This window comes from Bemisia tabaci, chromosome 4 (assembly GCF_918797505.1).
Source record: "Bemisia tabaci chromosome 4, PGI_BMITA_v3".
Taxonomy (NCBI): Eukaryota; Metazoa; Arthropoda; class Insecta; order Hemiptera; family Aleyrodidae; genus Bemisia; species Bemisia tabaci.
In genome coordinates, this window is record NC_092796.1 from 37,357,277 (window position 1) to 37,374,418 (window position 17,142).

The following is a 17,142-nucleotide window of genomic DNA, read 5'->3' on the forward strand; positions in this document are numbered from 1 at the left end:
CAACCACCCATATCAACCAATAGGATTACTCCATCTTCCCTTTGTCTTCTTCATCTAAAGCCTTGTCTATCGATGTCAATAACCAGTCCGCCATCTTCAGCCTTTAGTCAATCTTCCAGTTCTCTTGGAGACTTCAACGCTAAGTACGAAAGTAATAGATATTTTATTAATTGGAGTGCTCATTCCGTCTTTTCCCTCACGAAGGAACGTAACTTAATTCCAATATTGCCGAATTCCCCTCACAAATTGCATTTTTACCACACGAATCTTGACCATTCCGAACTGAACATTTTACTGAGAACTCATCTGGTCTCGTGCAAATATCAGCAAAACTTAGGACGAAAATTGCAATCACTGGGAAAAAACACATTGGATCTAGAGTCTAGACTCTTGAAAACATTGACAAGAAAAATGACTCTTGATTCAATCAGATTTAAGCTAAAATCAAAAGGAAATCCGCTCAAATTAAGAGGCTTGATTCTTGATTTAAGCTTAAATCTGATTGAATCAAGAGTATTTGTTCTTGTCGATGTTTTTAAGAGTCTGGGCTCTAAATCCTCTGTGGTTTTTTTCTAGTGAAAGGTACCTTTCTTGTAAAAAAATGTAATATTTGAGTCGATTTTGCAACCTTGGAATGAAGTTGCGTTCCTTCGTCCGAGAAACGACGATCTGTACCGTTTACAATCGCAGCATCCTCGCACGCTAATCGGTGATAATGAACCCGACTCGCGTGTATCACTAGCGCCACGCGTCCCGGCGCTTGCGCAATAATGTACAGCACGTGCGTGCGCGGAACGGTCGCAGACCCCGCGAGCTCGCGTCGCGACGCCGACGGTGCGTCCCGACGCTCGCCGCGTAGTACGCATGTGCTCGTTGATCTTGCCAAACTGGCGCCGGCGCGTGAACTTGTCATGTGATCCCATCACGGTCAATGTCACCACACCAGTGACCGCACAATTTCACTCCGTGTAAAACGCACGAAGAAAAACGAGTCGCTGCTTTTACAATGCTAATCGTTAAGCACAGTACCTTTCTGCCATGCTGAGGAAGAACGCGATGCGAGCCTTCAGACGTGGTTATATTTTCTTCAAGGAAAGAGAATAAAGTAGAGAAATTGTGAATATTTTCCTCGAATCTTTCAGTAAATTTTGTTTGCAATATTTTTGTGGTTGTTATCCGTGATAAAAATGGCGAATTTCTGCAAAAATATGACAATTTAGTCCTTAAATGATTGTTCATAATTTAATTTCATTTGTCTAAGATTTTAAAGGGAAATATGCATGACTTCCTGAAAAATACATGTTTTATTCGGGAAAATTTGGCAACTCTTGCATATTACGGCATTTTTCCTCGGCACGGCAGCTTTGTGGGGAACGCATGGCCTTCTGAGGATCTACCTTTGATCTTAGGTTTTATATAGCGCTTAGAATCATAAGAATTAAAAAGGCCGTTAAATGTGATTCATTCCAAATTGCAAAAATTTAGATTTTTTCGCTTGTATCACACTGAAATTAACCCAAATTGCAGATAGACGTATTTGTTTAATGAATTTTGTGCATTTCGGCCGAACATGTTTTTCAAACTACTCTGGAATCTTTTTTACTTACATAAAATCATAAGCTAATTCGAAAAATGAATTCAATGAGTAGGCGCTTTCCTACAATCGTAAATTTCCCCAACTGAAACCATTTTGAATGAAGATTGAATGACTCTCATCTGATGTTAAAGATGGTATACGCAAGTTGGCCCTCTTCCCTAAATCGTTTGCCTCCAAAAAATGTTAATGAAAATGAGGAAAACATCATGAGCATAAGCCTTCCTTTTACTCCCTACCTAAAATAGTAATGCAAAACGCGGAAAAGCATGCTATTTTACACTCCTAGCCCCAGTGACGCTTCTTGAAAGTTGGCAACACTGTTTTCCCTCCATTTAAATGTATGTATAACAATCGATTCTTGGTGAGGCAGCATGTCTCACCAAGAATCGATATTTTTAATGGATTTAAATGCGGGGTAAATGGTGTTGCCAACTTGCAAAACCGCCACTGCCTGGCCCACTGTGTGACGGACAACAGCTCTGCAATCGGATTAACATCGATTTAGGTCAACACCGTTCATTTCCTGAGACGAGATAATCAGCGCTCATCACTTAAAACTGCCGCTAGGCGGTCGCCACGTCGTGCCGTAGGGCAGTTCACGTTTAAGACCTCTTTTGGCAAAAGCCGCCGTTTTCAAGCCTTTTAGTGTCATTCCATCCTTCCATTTAAGGAATATCCTCAGGCTCTGTGATTTTTAAGTGGTCGTTTTTTACTCGTGTAATAAATCCTTTGGTTAAGCTTTTGGTTTAACAGTTACGAAGGTGTTGCTCGACGTATTGCGGCAGCTTGTGCGTATGCAGGACGCAATGAAATCGCCTTCGAAGAATGAATAGGCAACCCCACACTTCTTGTGTTTGAATTGATGCAGATGTAGACATTAACCCTCGTTTGATAGGCTTGGGCCTTACAACTCCAACAAATGATAAATGACAGAAAAATGGATCTATCGCTACATCGGTATGCCCTAGGTCACTCATCTGTGTTGACTTCGTCAACGATGCAAGCATCTACAATTCCAGCATTAACTCAAAACTAACAACTTACACCTTAAAACCAACTCACGTTAGCCCGTGAGCACGGACCAACACCGACCAATGCAACCGCTAAAAATTTCCAAGAGTGAACATATTTATTTATATATATTTATCATCATAATTTTTTTTAGAGGGAGAGGGAGAGTAATGAAGCATTTTCAGTATCTAAAAGTATCAGTACTCATATTTTAAACCTGAAGAGAATAAGTTGCTATTGACGCTATTAAAGGCGACGTCATCATAAAGATTCTCGATTATATAGCATTGGATTCAAACAATAACAACGACACAACCTCTCTCAATGCTACCAATGAGAATAAATCGATATATCTATACATCGTTTTTCTGTGACGCGGTACTTATAGCGTTTATGCACCCCACTGGAAAAAAAAACACATTGGATCTAGAGTCCGGACTCTTAAAAACATCGACAAGAAAAAGTACTCTTGATTCAATCAGAATCTAGCTTGAATCAAGAACCAATCCTCTTCATCTAAGCGGATTTCGTTTTGATTCAAGCAAAAATCCAATTGAATCAGGAGTAATTTTTCTTGTCAATGTTTTCAAGAGTCTGGACTCTAGATCCAATGTGTTTTTTTTTTCCAGTGCCGGGTATTCAAAATTGCGGGCGATGTTTTCGCTCGAGATGAGTGATGGAACCCAACACACGCACCAAAGTTGCGTCATTAAGAGGAGTGGGGTTTCGTCAGCCAAATTCTTGATCTGCCTTTTCAGTTTGCACCACGGACAGAGTCGTGACGGGTCACAGGCCTCTATTACAAAATGATATGTGGCGCCGCGAAGTTTGGTTCCAACAGGTGAAGGGTCAATATTTGTCCCACACGCGCATGAGAATACCATCCGAGGGCAGACTTGTCGAGCGACTATCGATGACTATGACTGGGCCGGTCATGCGGAGTGACCGATAGGCACGGGTGAGAATGTGTCACTGAACCATGATGAATTTTGAATTGCGGCTATATTTTTGAAGGTAAATGATGCGTAAAACACAATTCTCATATAAAAAACACGAAAAAGTAATATGGAAACCGAGAAATACATAGTTCAAAGTGTGCAACATTTCCGCAAATTTAAATCGCCCCGATTTCGTGCCAAACCAAATGATGTCATCTGGCACCGATCAGAAGCGAACATGGGTTTTTTAGACTTCCTTTATATGTCTTCCTACCTCTTGTATGTGAAAATAATAGTTTTGAAACTGTGTCTTCAGAATCAAAGAATCAAATCTCATTCATGTTGCCTGTAGTAAAACAAGCAACAATTCCTCATTGAATTATTTGTTTTATTTTAACAAACATTGGTAGAAATTAGGAGAATATAGCAATGTGACTGCCGTTGTACATCCACTCTATCGTTTCTCCGCCATTGCAGAGCATTTGAAATTACTTCTAGTCTTTGGAATTTTTAAAGCGGATTTGGTATTTTGGTTCCAAAAATACGCAATCAGTCACTATACGTAATCTATTTACCTTGTGCTCTCAGAGCATTAAATAAAAACACAAGGTTCAGTGACCAATTGAAGGGGTGAGAGCAGAGGCAATATATTCGAAATATTTCGCCTTGCTTTTTTTTCTATAGTGTACAAGTTACTCCCGGACGTCAACTTTCAGATTATCCCAATGATGTCACACGTCCAAAGAGTTGGAAAATCGGTCTGGTAATCCCGAGCTAATTTGCAAAAACTCATACCCAGCTAATGGCGATTTGCTCACCCCGAAATTAGGCAAAATTTATTTGATTTTTTGCTCGAAAAGTCCTTAAATTTGCACCATGTTTAATGGTTATTGTCACTCGCGCGCAATTTGCAATGCATGCGTCACTGACGTCACTTTTAAAATAAGAAAGTACGTAAGATTTTTGGAATAAATTTCATATCACAGTAGCATCATCGAGATAGAAGAATATTCTTGGGAGCAAATCGTCACCCTTTTTACGTGAGAGCGTATCTCTATTTCCGCATAAGCCCCAGAAAGCATGGATTTATATATCAATTAGGGCTCACGTGGACATTGAGATACGCTCTTACGTCAAAGAAGCGGCGAAATATCGAGCGCGAGTGACTCAAAACGACGAATGAATCACGCTCACAATCACTCGGTCTCCGTGTCAACATTTGAAGAGCCTCTAACGTGCAATGTTTACTCAACGTACGCCTGCAGAAATCACGCGACGCGACCATTGACGCACCAGCCGATTCCTGCCGCAGTTTACTCACGCTCTCTCCAGAGTTGACACTAGGACTCGGCCAGAAGAAAAACCATCGGATTCGGGCTTGAGAAATATTTGCTGACCACGGGCTTCGGTTGCGAATGGGTCAGATTAAGAGACGGAGCCCATTTCATGCTTTACTCTAAATATCCAGCACAACGCATCGATAGAGCCACTGCACTGAGAAAAAACTATGGTTTATAAACCTATTAGAGGTAAATATGGAACACCTATAATAGTCGTAAATAAACTAATGATTCTCGGTCTGTGAACCATACTATGGTCTCTGTACCTAATTAAGGTAGGTGTACCATAACTAAGGTATATGTGCTATTATTATATGTAGAGGTACTACTATTAGTGGTGTTCCATATTTACCTCTAATAGGTTTATAACCATAGTTTTTTCTCAGTGTGGACTATATTGGAAAAAGTACGAAGAATATACACTGGAAAAAAACACATCGTATCTAGAGTCCAGACTCTTGAAAACATTGACAAAAAAAGGACTCTTGACTCAAGCAGATTTCAGCTTAAATCAAAAGGAAATCCGCTCAAATTAAGAGGCTTGGTTCTTGATTTAAGCTTAAATCTGATTGAATCAAGAATATTTTTTCTTGTCGATGTTTTTAAGAGTCTGGACTCTAGATCCAATGTGTTTTTTTTTCCAGTGTGTTTTTAAGCAGAAAGGAACCAAGCCGCATCAGCTGTTGCCAACTTTGATCGGGAAATTTAATTTTTTACGTGAAAACAGTTGTGCGGATTTTTGTGCAAATTTCAGTGAATTTTCTGCGGAGTGCGAAGCAAATTCCTCAAAATTTTCAAAGGAAATCGCACAAACGCTCTCTTGTAAAAAATTTAACTGCCCAGTTAAGTTTGGTAATAGCTGATGTGGCTTAGTTCCTTTCTGCTAAACGCGGCCCAATGTCAGAAATACACTTTTCTTTGTTGCCCCTTGTAACAATAATGATATACCTAATTAGAAATTTGACTCCTTTTTATAGAAATGTCAGAAATTCAATATTTATTATTAATTATATTCGATTTAATTGATTTACAGATACTGCATAGCCTCTCCTCGTATATGCACGACTTCAATGCTAAATCCACGTGCAGCGCTTGTTTTCTTACCCATTCGTTTAAGTCTCCAGGGTTCACTGTGTGTTTTCTCCGCTGCACGATTCCAAATCCCTCATATTGAATCATGTTTTGAGCATGTAGATGAAGTGATGAAGAATATGAAAATAACGTCCAAATTCCAGCGTCTATGCCCGGAGTATTAATTGTATGTAGATTTTCTTAATGGGTAGAATAGTTTTTCAAATCAATAAAAAATATACTAAAAAAAACTCAGTTGCGTGTAAAAATTTTACCGCGGCGGACGTGTTTCGCCAAATCTCCCTTTGGCATCTTCAGCGCGACTTGTTTGGACAGATATTATTATACTTCTTGATATCAAAACCTTAACAATCCCGCAATGGAGAATTTGCACACACACATTTTATTGCTTCATCTAAGAGTGCCTAATGAGCTGAGTTCGCAGTATTTTTCATAATTTTTTTCGAAAATGGGACATTGGAGAAAAATAGATTTCAAAGTGAGAAAATGTGCCACCTTATGACGTTATCTGGCGTCATTTTCCATTTAAACACGTGTATTTTGGCAGATTATAGGTTATTTTGTCATATTTTCTCCAATAATTGCCCAATTTAGAAACCAAGGATATCCTCGTACTTAGTTTTCCTAGTAGTATCATTTTAAAGATGAAATTCACAAAATTTAAGACCCCTGAAAAGTCTCTGTTCTGTAATAAGCGCCACCGACCACTAACACAATCGGAACTACAGCATCTCAAAAGAGCTAAACACTGAACTGCCAAGGATACGGGCATTGCTCAACGTAATGGCCAAGCGTATTTAAAATGGTTTATTTGTTTAACTCTCTGACGACCGTTCTAGGAGCGGATTTCGCCAATGCGCTCGGACTTAATCACTCATATGCAACTGCAAAGTGAGCATTTGTTCTTTGAATAAACAAACCCAATCACGAATCAGATCTAAAATGCACAATCCGCAATATGAGGTAACGTTCCTTGTTGCACGATAGTGAATCTGTAACGCCTCGATCGATCCAAGGAAACGAAAATTGCATTGGTTATCCGGGTGGATGGCCAGGAATTTTTCGAAATCTTATCTTTTCCACGTTAAAAGGAAATAAATGTAGTTAAAATGAGATTCAAAGTGCACGATTCTGCAAAACAATACAGTTGTACGATTTTAACACCTGACGGCACTTGCCAAATTTTGAATTCCCATTCTACATGTTATGGCTTAGCATTTTCCCAATCGAAAATAGGTATTTTACAACAACAAGGAATGAAAGTTTTTTGATGAAGCCCTAAACATGATATTTGCATCCAACTCGACGTTACAACGTGCGTCAAAAAGTTGAAAAAAAAGTTGCTCTGTGATAAAAACAACAACAACAAGCAACCTTTGGACATTATTCACGATTTAATTCCTTCATCAAGCGATTTAAGGCAACATCGGGTATTGTGGTCCGTAACGCTTCTTTAAAATTTTCATAAAAAATGCATTCTCCGGAGAGTCTGGCAGTTATTGAAATGATTAAAATATACTTTTTCCTCGTTCTTGCTATTGTATTTTTGTAAAATACATAAAAAGGTCAGTATAACAAAATTTGACGTCAACGTCAAGTCAATTGGCATGTGTTTACTATGAAAAGGGCGGGAACAGAAAGCGAAGCAAGTCCAGCAGAATGAGGAAACGGAGGTTTAAATGCGTCTCTTTAAAAACTCCAGAGCAATATTTATTTAACAATCGGAAACAAGCTTACAAGCCTGTGCTTCTCATCAAGGGCACCGCCTGGACATTTTTGCGCTTTAATAGGCCTTTAATTGCATCAGATCCAAAAACTATTAACTGAAATTTTGTTTATGTCGTATGGTCAAACACTGACCAGCGTAAAAAAGAGGCTGTAAAGCTATTTATTTACCTTCTTATTGTGAAAGAAATCTCGTTAGGGAAACCCTATATTGCTTTCCTGTAAAAAAGCAGACTTTAAAGGGAACCAGGCAACGTGATGTACAATTGAGCTTATCTCGGGCAGAGTCGTCAATTGACAATTTTTGAAATATGGCATCACTGTTTTTCCTCTATTATAATGAATGTAAAACAATCGAATCTTGGTGAGGAAGCTTGCGTCACTTAACATCGATACTTTTAACGGATTTAAATAGAGGAAAATCAGTTTTGCCATTGCAAAATCGCCTTAACCGTCCCACCGTTATAGTTTTACTGCTCCTATTTTACAATTTTCTTCAGGATGGATCATGGAAAGATTTGATATTTTTGATCCACTCAGCTCTCTGTGATATTCACTTGAATATCCGTGACGTTTGTCTCCTAATTTGTTCGTTAGTTACATCCTATATTAAATTAGAATATGTATATTCCTTGATTTCTCAATCACATATTTTTATCATTGTAATTTTCAGAGGTATATCAGACCAATTCCCGTGAGTCTCGGTCTAACGGTAAGTAAAGCAATTATCTCTAGACAGGCGAATTGACTTTAAATTTCAAAATACGACCCAGGTTTTTTATTTCCATTTAGTGATTCTCACATCGTAAAAAGCGTGCATTAAATTAATGTTGGGCTTAGGCTCTAAGGTTGGTGCGTTAAAGGTGGAACGGCTATTGGCAAGGGAAGTATCCCATGTACTTATAATTTTTACAGGTTTAGGAAGTACAATTAAGGATTTTGAAGTAACATACGCGGCGTGTAGCAGTTCGTATGTGTCAAACTCGATTTACTTGATTTGTCTTTTCTTCTCGCTCGTTTAAGTCACTGTGTAATTGAAGAGGCACCCTTTGATTTTTTTTGATGCTTTAATGTTCTTTACCGCAATTCTGTTCGAAGAATATTTTGTGCATGATATTATAGACGAATTTTGCATCCTGCCTATTCGTAAATTCATTTTTTACGGTTAAGTTTTCCCCTCGTCACTGTTATGATATGAATAAACAACTCTAATTTAAATGTTATTTGACTCAAGGTCATAAATTTAAAGCCTATGTTATTATTGTTTATGTATATACATTTCAGCAACATTATTAATGCTTTAAGAAATTTTATGTAAATTTTCCCCCATTCGAGTTACTTAAACATTTTAAAACGAAGTACGGGAAAAACAGCCGAAAACGCACATTTTAACAGCGAAAACTTTACCTCTTATATTGATAGATTAGTTTTGTAATCTAAAAAATATGCTGGGCGAAGAGGTAATGACTCCAGCTAAAATCATCTGGTTAGAAAGTTTTCTTTGTTGACTTTTCCCGGAGAAATTTTTTACGCGTAGCTTTGGACCGAAATGGAAGAGAATAAGAAAAACGCCCAACATTTTCTATTTTATTTGACAAGATCCGGTTATAAGGAAAACTGTGCTAAAAGACAGTTACGATCTATCTTGTTACGAAAGATTCATCCAAAATAAGTCACACGAGCACCGTCTAAGCTTTTAGATACTCTGCAATAGTCTGATAAAAGTCGACTTTCCTCAAGTTTTTTCATTCACTTTCCTTCGTTCTTTCAATCTTTCTATCTTTCTTCTTTCAATTACATTATTTTCTCCTATTACAAACCACACTTGGAGGATAAAAAAACATATTAAGACAATCCATCACCGTATTGTCTCACAGATGTTTTTCATACCGAGCTATACGAAGCCGTGTAATGCAGCCTTCACAGGTATTAATTTAAGTAAATTCTGACCATCTTTATCCATGAGATTATGCTTTGAAGCTGTTGGAGTCAATAACATCTTTTTCACTAGAGGTCAAAGAACTAACTAAAACAAAAGCCACTTTTTCCGCAGACAAACCGCGTTTGCAGGTACAAGTTCTAACGTCACTCCGTCTGCGGGCAAATTCGGAAAATCGTCAACATTCGACGTACATAGGCTCCAGCCAAATGACTTCTCTCACCGAAGATTTTATGTACCTCGACCCCAGTCGGACAGAACTGGGTTTTAGCCAATTTGAAACCCAAGGCTTGCTATGCTTACAGGTGGAATTAAGGATTATGGTCACAGCCTAACTCTATACGGCCCCATATCCAGAATGCTGGGATAAGCATATACAGCAAACCCCATAGGATTACATTTTTATACATACATATAAATTCGCCAAATTTAGTACACTAGGGCACTTGGCGATACTCAATCGCCGCTGACCCCCGATCCTCTCAGAGATAATCAAATAACGACATCTTTTGAAATCCTCTAACTCTTTCAGCCAACCTTTTATTGGACGTCTATGTCACCCTCTTCCGAGAAAAAATAAATCGAACGAGATTGACTGGATGTACAATTAATACGCATTCATAGCGCGTTTAGGCTAGCTTTGCTTTAAGTGACAACTTGGTCATTTAGGGGTTCCATGACCTACGGTCAAAAACATGTACTAGAAACTGGGAAATTTATAATTTAAGGGTTTTTTTTAAAAAAGAAAAAAGGATGATGAAAATTATATGTATTTTTGGAATTTTGAACAGTTTTTACTTTAAAAAACTATTTCGACATTGAGTTCTTCAATATTAAATGTAAAAATAATTAGATTTATTTGGTCAAATTTCAAAACTGAAGTCAGATTTATGCCCTGAGACACAAATAAAACTTCACAGAACAACTCTTTCAAGCAATGTTTTTTTGAACCTTGACCATAGACTCCCAGAGGAAGCCGTGTCAGAGTATGCTTAGAAACTTACCTTTTTTTAGTCAAGCCAAGAGGATTTTCTCGCTATTTTCCAAAATTTGCGATTTTTCTAGAAAGGAAGACAGAGCACAGGAAATAACTATAACTAGAAATGCACGCCGTTTTTCACTTATATAGGAAAAATTAAAAAAAAAAAATCAAAAATAAAATAACGAAAAAAAAACAAAAGAAAAAAATAACAACAAAAAATCTAAAAAACAAAAAAAAGGACGTAGGAACCGAGACACAATATTAAAAAGTGCTGGCACGAGCAGAATTGAGGTTGGTTTTCACGATCGATGGCATGAGCACAGTTTGAATTTTTCGGTCAGAAGACCTAAGCGCCCGTCGCGATGTCGAAAATCGCTGGTGAATTTTTCGCTATTCGCAGCTCCTCCTTTTCGCAACGGAGTCACAAAGCCACTGACTGACCGGCGAGCGCCGTGCGACGCGCCCCAGTCCGCATCCGCCGTTTTTTCTCCTTTTTCTACGCTACATTGCCTGTCCTGTCCGCCATTGCATCTAGCTACATCTTCCGCCCCTTTTGTGATCGAATTATCCTAGAAGGGAACCGTCACCTATGTTCGTCCATCCCAGTCTATTTTGCCTCTTTAATGGTTTTTTTTTTTACCCTTGTCTAGCAGACTCAGATAGTAGAATACTTCATTTCTGTCAAATGAAGACGACATCGGAAGCAGAAGAAGAAGAAGAAGAAGAAGAAGAAGAAGAAGAAGAAGAAGAAGAAGAAGAAGAAGAAGAAGCGGAAGATGCGGAAGAAGAAGAAGAAGAAGAAGAAAAAGAAGCGGAAGAAGAAGAAGAAGAAGAAGAAGAAGAAGGGAGAGAAAAATAAGAAGAAGAAGCGGAAGAAGAAGAAAAGGAAGAAGAGCAAAAAGAAGAAGAAGGGAAAGAACAATAAGAAGAAGAAGAAGAAGCGGAAGAAGAAGAAGAAAGAAGAAGAAGCGGAAAAAGAAGAAGAAGAAGCGGAAAAAGAAGAAGATGAAGCGGGAAAAGAAGGATAAGAAGAAAAAGTAGGTGAAGAAGAAGAAGAGGAAGTAGAGGGAGAAACTGCCATGATGAATATATTTGCCAAAAGCTATAACTCTGATCCAAATACTGTGAAACTCTCTTTACATTCAAAAGAAGGACTCAATTATCAATAGAACTGAATCAGTTACATTTTGTCATGGGAACGGAGTTCCCCATGATATTAGAATCGTTCCGTTGCTTTCGCTATGGGATTCCCTATACCTCTGCGACCTTGAGCGTTTCGCCCAGTGTTCGATTTTTGGTTGATTTTCCGATGTATCAAAAACCGTTGTATTTTTTAGCCAATCATGTCTCTACGTCAAGTTGTGTTGATTGCTAAAATTCGCTTTCAGCGAGTTTTTTTCCAGCTTGAGATGTCGTGTCTGACTGGTAAATCTGCGCAGATCCACGAAGTTCCGTTTTTGGGCAAATTCTTTTTTTTGGGAGGTTTTCATTGGTTATTTTTCGCCATCAGTTTTCTGTTCGTTGGTGCAAAAGATCGCCTACCTCGTTGCTCTTGAGAAGCCGCCATTATCCCACCTCAAATTTTACAAATAGAAATAAAGAAATTATAACTATTGTGCAAGGTGGAAAACTGCTCTGGAGGACCCTATACGGATATATGAGCCAAAATTGGAACTCGACTGATTGATTTATTCCATGAATACAGAAATATTGCCTCAGCTTACTGCCGCGATCGCGAATGCATTCTGGGATGAGACTCGAGACACATGATAGCATAGGCAAACAATGTCTCACAGAGAAAGGCAGTTAGCTCTTTTTCTCATATCTCAGAGGCTACGAAGACGCGAATCGCTCAAGGACAACTCTTGTGATAAGTCCCGCCCATCGTCCGAGTCTTTTAAATGCTATTTTTACTCGCCCTGTCGCGGTTCTGACATAGCCTAGTTGACTGAGGCGCCCCATTTTATTGATATGGTGCGGGCAATAGGTGATCGGGAGTTCGATACCCGGCGATGGGAGTTAATTTTTAATGGTTGTATTGAATGTTTTAGACCAATCATCAAAAAATAATTAATACTAGATGATAAATGTACAAACATTTTCTCGTGAGTTAATATGTTAAACAAAAATACTGGAATATACCTCCTTCATATAATTAGCCACATGTTTCCCCAAATTAATGACGTTATTTTTTTTTTTTTTTCAATAAAGTTTATTTGCATTCAACGTTCGTAAGTTAAGCAAAAAGTACCTATTGATACAAATAGAAAGACATGAAAACAGTATGTCTAACATTTCAGTTGTTTTTTTTTCATTTATTTTTTGTTTTTTTGTTTTTTTTTGTTTTTTCAATAAAACAAATTGACTTGGACTAGAATCATTGTATCTCTGAAGACAAAAGCTAAGTTTTTTGATACAGAAATACTAATATATTCATCCTTCATATAATCAGGGAGATGTTGACCCAAATATTGATGTATATTTTCTCTGTTCGCCCAAATTAATTATGGTATTTTCTTTTTTCAAAAAATAAATAAAGCAATGACATGAAAGTAGTATAGTGCACATCAAACATTTCAGTTACATCTATTTGAATGAAAAAATGGCAACTTAGGAGGCACATAGGTCACTTATGATGCGTATTCGGGCATATGTGTAGAGTAAAAATATCATACTTTACGCCGAAAAAGCGAAACTGAAAGTTAAATGCGTTAACTTCCGAAAACCATGTATAATCCAACGAAAATAAATAATTGGTAAATAACAGCTTTATTGTATGCAAAGAACAAAAAAATTAAAAATGTTAAAAAAGAGATGTTGACACAAAATTACATAGCCCCTTCAATTCTGAAGATACTGCAAACGAACTGTACCTTAAAATTTTCATATCCCAGAAGCTAAAGTTCCCATGACGAATATTGCTATCGCTAGCGATTGCAAAAACCAACTTGTTTAATATTTTATATTGCTGTTAATTCTTCTTTTTCTTCTTAAATGTTTTCTATAATTACCCTTCGTATCTATTTTCCATTAAGCAATTAACCCCAAAATTCATTGAAAAATCACCTGCAGAGGGTAGGTTCATAAAGGATTATAGTCAAATATAAAAATTTGATTCTTATCTAATTTTAAGCCGTCCGCCTGAGAAAGGTCATTGACATCGATGTCACCCTCTCCCGAGTTTTTAATTTTATGCAGATCAAAACCTGAAAAATGTGCAATAAAGACAGCACCACGTATTTTTTCACCGCCGCGGGTTTACCTCAGCGGATTCACAGCAGTGGCGAGGCGGTTAGAAATATTCCCCCATTTCACGCTATGGTAAAGAATCGACTACTAGAGTGCTCGTTGCGAACACCCGATTATATCGATCCTTTTCCATGTTGGTTTGAATGGCAAACTAATCGATTCATCGCAAAGCACGCCACGCCACTGATTCACAAGTGAACTCGAATCAGCTCATCAGATTTTGTGAAATGCGCATCTGGATTGGTTGGTAGCATACGGGGCTTATGTTGAGGATCCAACACGTGTATCCCTCAGAAGGGTGTGGTCTTAAGATGGCTCCAATATCGATTAAGGCGATTATGATTGTTGGCATGCTCTCGTGAGAAGTGTGGGAATCCCAGGAGAAATTAGGCTGTTGTGATGGACCGGCCGATAAGAATCGATTTGACGCAGTAGTCACAGAATTATGATGTAGTAGTTTAATATCAGAGATTTGCACTTAATAGTATCTGACAAACCCCCAAGTTCTTACACTCAGTATTTATAATGTTAAAACTGATGTTATAATCGGGTTCTGTGCTTCAAGAAACCCCCAAATACCAAGTATGAAGGAAATCTGTTAATACAGCCTGCCGGGGTGCCGTTTTTCCACCGTATTCAACTTTAAGCGGCCGCTATTTTAAAAGGGTTTCAACTTTGCGCCAAAAAGTGTCTTCCTCGCAACGCAGTATATCTCAAAATAGAGGTTGCGATTTGAAAAAAAAGGTTAGGATCCATGCCTCCCTTCCCCCTCAGATGGATTCGTTCTGAATTTTAAGCGACCAAAAAATAGCTCACTTTGACTTAGGAACATTTCCAAAGTTTCAACCGATAGCTTGATAAGCACGAAATCACCCCGTATTTCACCCCCGTTGTGTCGGAGCAGTTAGGGCGCTGGAATGAAACGCACTCCGAGATTTGTCTCAGTGCACATGGCACACAATTATTATTCATCACACCATGCTTTTCATGCTTTCTTCCACTGGGGTAGAAAGTTGTGTTCAGAAATCACTGAAGTAATGAGGATCCCATAAACTAAATCACGCTATATGCACTCAAACGCGATCTATAGTACTTTACAGGGTATTTCAATGGGGGTATCTTCGACAATAATATTGGTTGTATGAACATGACATTTGGTAAGGTTTTTTGTTTATTTTTTTCTAAAACTTCACGTGTTTACCCAAAAACCAAATTTTCTGAGGACTTATCAAGAATGTATATTATAATCAGGCAATTTCATGCCTTGGACATGAAAGATTTGAAATCTGAAATAACATATTCCTCAATCCTCTTAAACTCAATCATGCTTTGGAGTCAAAAAATTAACTTTAGTCTTTCTTGACTTAAATCTCGTTTTTGTGGTCGGTCTCATTTACTTCAAATGATACTTTTTTCCATCTCTTTTTTGCATTTTAAAAAAAAATAATGTAACTGTGGAGTAAGTAACCGTAGTTATATCATTTTCAACTAATTATAATGAACGCAAAATATTGAAAAACTCTGATTTTTGCTTAGTTCTGTTTACAAACCTAATTATACTGTCTCCGTTTATTATGACACAAAATGGGGAAAGTAGCATGGTAGAAATCTTAATCAGTAATTTCCTTGATAGGTCATTTTTACATCGACCCAGCCCATAATGTATTCTAAATTTGTTTTTAATCCTTTTTACCCATTGACAGACCTGGGTTTTCCCCTTGAGATTTGAATTTATCTTTTGATGTTATTTCAAAGGCAACACGCACATCAACGGCTAATAAAAATTGAAAAATGCGTATCTCCAATTGCGACGTTGAAAATCCTTAGATAATAGACATTATATTTTCCTAAAATACCTAAAATAAAACAAACCAACAGATTTTTTTTTTTTTTTTTAATTTATTTGAAGACTGTCTTCACCAATTTAAAAACACTTTTAAAAAAATTAAAAGACACAGGTGTCAAAATCACTTTCCTCTTGGAAAAATTACAGATGTTTGAATGTGGCAATGGAGAGATGTTTTTTCAACCTCAGCCATGGACTTTGGAAAAGAAAACTGGAACAGGAAAAATAAATCCACGATTGAATCATTTTTCTAACTATCTACAGAAAAGGGACCTATATACCAAACATCACAAAATTAAGTAGTCTAAGTCTTATACAATTTTATAAGACTGATTTTTTCACGACAATTTATGGCGCAACATTTGTCCGAAATGGTGTTATCAAATCAGAGTAATGCTAGGTTTCCAATTTCGTGGCTCTAAAATCTGTTTTGAAAAAGAACGGCCCAAAGTCTAAATCTGCCGTATCAGGTGCTTTAAATTGTAAAATAAGTAATATAAACCTCTGTGCGCTTTCTATGGACAAGCAAAAAACCAATCGCTACTCATTTTTTGAGGATACTATACGGGGGTTTCTCACGAAAACTAAAAAAATGGATATTTTCACTCAACTTTACTGAGAAAAAACTCTGGTTAAATTTACCATGACAGAGGAGTTCCATATGAGCTCTTGATGAATGGGAGTCATTAATGCCAATCGTGGTAGTATTTTTTAACATAAGTGATAATTATACTAACGTTTTGGTAAAATTACCAACGTAGAGGAAAAAATTACGGTAAAAATACCACTTTTGACTGTTCTGACCCGTATTGGAAATTAGTTCAGTTGCGTTAATATGGAACACCATAACGGTAATTTTAACCACAGTTTTTTCTTAGTGTTGGGCAAAATGAAGTCTCTCCTGACTTCTGACTGTCTTTTGATGCCTCTTTTCTATAAGGTCCTTCTCACTTATTCTTTTCAGCCATTGAAAAGGGAGTAAATTTTGTTAATTTTTAGATTTCTCTGTAGGGTTGGTTCTAAACGCTTTTGACCACACGTCGATGAGAAATAAATTAGGCCAATCCACGCTGGCATCGGCAGCGCTGGTGAACAAATGTGCGATGAAACTGGTTTTACCTTTCGGCGAGAAAACACGCAAAACGAATCGTTTCGCGAAAAGAGTTGGAAAGAAGCGGCAAAAAAGAAAAAAAAACAAAGCTCCGCTCTCAGGCAAGCTTAAAATAACAGCAACGGAACCAAAGATGAGGAACGTCGACGAAAAAAACGGATTTTCCTCTTCTCAGAGTGTCTTTCTCAGAGTGTCTTAAAATACACAAGGAAATTCGTCCCTTCTAGGAGTTCTAGATTTGATAGCGTTCCATTAAAATATATTTGGTGTAATCATCGTTTTCTCTATTTATTGATTCACCGATCGTAAAAT

General features: G+C 37.5%; 1 protein-coding gene across 1 annotated transcript in view; it reads right to left on the reverse strand.

The window, feature by feature from the left end:
* Positions 1 to 11,169, reverse strand: part of LOC109031553 (nose resistant to fluoxetine protein 6) — a 39,582-nt gene extending 28,413 nt beyond the window's left edge. The window contains 1 exon segment of the mRNA XM_019043130.2: positions 10,647 to 11,169. The gene's annotated coding sequence lies outside the window, so the exon portion shown is untranslated.
* Positions 11,170 to 17,142: the final 5,973 nt, after the last annotated feature.